The sequence below is a fragment of the Mirounga angustirostris genome, unplaced genomic scaffold, assembly GCF_029215605.1.
Source record: "Mirounga angustirostris isolate CCGP_5_RB_7025 unplaced genomic scaffold, mMirAng1.0.hap1 SCAF_12, whole genome shotgun sequence".
In the NCBI taxonomy this organism is placed as follows: domain Eukaryota; kingdom Metazoa; phylum Chordata; class Mammalia; order Carnivora; family Phocidae; genus Mirounga; species Mirounga angustirostris.
Genome location: NW_026991720.1, coordinates 51038111 through 51040980, shown reverse-complemented (window position 1 = coordinate 51040980; position 2870 = coordinate 51038111). Strand labels below are relative to the sequence as shown.

Below are 2870 nucleotides of genomic sequence, written 5' to 3'. Positions count from 1 at the left end.
TTTATGTTTAGTGAAGATGCATAGTCTGGTGCTGTAAGCCTTAAGTGTTTAAAAAACAACCATAATTACTATGTCTTTGCTTGTCACTAAGTGGGACTCTGAGACATGGTTCCAGCACCAGTACCTTTCCATGATGTGGGGCTTGGTTTTGCCTTGTTAGTAAGATAAGGTGATCAGTAGTAATTGTTGGCAGAACTCGAGAAGGGGTGAACAGACACATGGATACTTCTGCAAATGTCTTAGAACAATATACAGTTCATGCATGGATGATTACAATGGTTTGAAAGATGGTCCCCTTGCTTCCTCTGGGTGTAGTGAGAAGCAGAGTTTTGTCTGTCTGTGGACTGAGAACAGGACCGGCTTCTCCTTTAGTTTGATAGTGGCCACCCTGCTGGGTCCACAGTTAGAAAGCTTTTCACCAGTTCAGGGAATTCTCAAAGACAGCATTGAAGCTAAAGAGAAAATAAAGGCAAATAAAGCTAAAATTAGAAGAGGGGAGTTCAGCATGAAATAAAAATGTAAAAAAGGTGTTATTATTGCCCTCAGATTCATGTTCAAGTTGGCCAAGGTATTTCTTTGCTGGAGTTTTGGGCTTGCCTGGTAGGTTTGGGAGCTCAGAAGAAAAGTGAGCATGGAGGACCAGGGAGCCAGGCTACATCTTATATGTAAACCAGCCACCTAGCTTCTACCCACCTGACCAGAGCTGGTCCCTAACCAGCAAAGATAGAACTGTCCTATGTGCAGCACCAGAGGCCTTCAGATCTCCAAGACAGATTAATGTTATGAATCCTACAAAAAGAACAGATCATTGCTATTAGACTAGATTCAAATAAAATACAAGATGTCTAGTTATAGGTATATTTCAAGCCATGTAATGTTTGGGACATACTTGTACTAGAAATTATTTATTATATATCTTAATTTCCAAATTTAACTGGGTGTCTTGTATTTTATTTAGTATATCTGGCAACTCTGTATCAGACTAACCTATTACAAATGATGGTAAGGGGATTCAGCTCCCTTGCACCTGCTCAGTCCAGCCCGGTCTAGCCAGTATGTCCATCCACTTAAGATCCTAGGCCTTTAGTTCGTGCTCCACTGCCTTTCCAGGGTGGGGCACCCAGGTGTGCCTGAGCTCTGTACAACCTGGTGGCTTCAGCAGCAGTAGCCTCTATAGCCTGGGTGCTTCCTGGCCACGCCGTGGTCCTGTGCTTCTGCTACGCAGGCCCAGTGGGTGCTAGCATCCACGAGGTCACCATCAATCAGAACCTGCTGGCTTCACTGCAGGTGGATATTGAACCCTCCATCCAGCAGATGCACGAGGAGGAGCACGAGCAGATCAAGACCCTCAACACCAACTCCCTCCTTCATCGATAAGGTGCAGTTTCTAAAGCAGCAGAACAAATTGCTGGAGACCAAGTGGGCCCTGCTGTAGGAGCAGAAGTCAGCCAAGAGGAGCTGACCTCCCACCCTCCAGGCATCTTTGAGGCCCACATTGCTGGCCTGTAGAGGCAGTTTGAGTCGCTGCAGCTAGATGGGGCCTGCCTGGTGGTGGAGATGCAGAATATGCAGGCCGTTGTGGAAGACTTCAAGAACAAGTACCAAGATGAAATTAATCATCCGCTGGCTGCTGAGGATGAGTTTCTGGTGCTAAAAAAGGACACAGATGCTGCCTGCATGCCTGCATGAACAAGGTGAATTTGGAGGCCAATGTAGATGACCTGATTAATGAGATCAACTTCTTCAAGACCTTCTATGAGACGGAGTTGGCAGAGCTTCAGTCCCAGATCTCGGACATGTCCATGGTGCTGTCCATGGACAACAGCCACTCCCTGGACCTGGATGGCATCATCGTTGAGGTCAGGGGCCAGACCAAGAGATGGCCAAATACAGCCAAGCTGAGACTCAGGCCTGGTACCAGATCAAGTTTGAGACCCTCAGGTCCAGGCTGGGAAGCATGAAGATGACCCCTGGAGTGCCCCACTGAGATTGCAGAGATGAACTATGTCATTCAGAGGCTTCAGGCTGAGACTGACAGCAGCAAGAACCAGTGTGCTCAGTTGGAGGCTGCCATTGCTGAGGCTGAAGAACATGGGAAGCTGGCACTTAAGGATGCACGTGCCAAGTAGGAGGAGCTGGAGGCCGCCCTGTGGCAAGCCAAGCAGGACATGGCATGGCAGCTGTGCGAGTACCAGGAGCTTATGGATGTCAAGATGGCCCTCGACATTGAGATCCCCACCTACCCCAAGCGGCTGGAGGGTGAGGAGCGCAGTTGGCGGGAGATGGTGTGGGAACTGTGAACATCTCTGTGCTGAACTCCACTGGTGGAGGTGGTAGGATGCTGGCCAGGCTGGTCTTCAGAGGAGCCATGAACAGCAGTGCCTTGAGCTTCTTGAGTGGCGGAATGCCTGGGGCCATCAAGTCCTATTCCATCAGGACCTCAGCTGCCATCCACAGGAGCATAGGAAAATGAGCCCTAGTGTGCAGAGACCCGTACCCCTGTCCTCCACAGTCACAGGAGGACTCCTATCCCTGGTCCCAAGACTGCCAGGCAGTCTGAAAAATGATGTCAGAAGAGCTTCCAATAAATCAGCCTTTCTGGAAATAAAGCAAAACCTCAAAACAAAAACAAAAAACAAATGATGGTAAGAGACATTACCTGCTTAGGAATAATAAAATCAAATGTCCAGGGATGTATGTATTGGTGGGAACACCGCTAAATATGTGTCTATAGGAGAAATTCAGTACTATTTCACCTTTTTATCAGTGAATGAATAGTAAACATTATAAAAATAATACAGACCCTCCTTTTTAAAAAGTATTTCTATAATCCTCATTTCCCCCTAAATTCTGGTATCCCAGTAATCATT

At 47.3% G+C, this 2870-nt stretch overlaps 1 pseudogene; it reads left to right on the top strand.

Moving 5' to 3' along the window:
- Nucleotides 1-1055: 1055 nt before the first annotated feature.
- LOC123836150 (keratin, type II cytoskeletal 7-like) lies at nt 1056-2473 on the top strand (annotated as a pseudogene).
- The last annotated feature ends 397 nt before the right edge of the window (nt 2474-2870 follow it).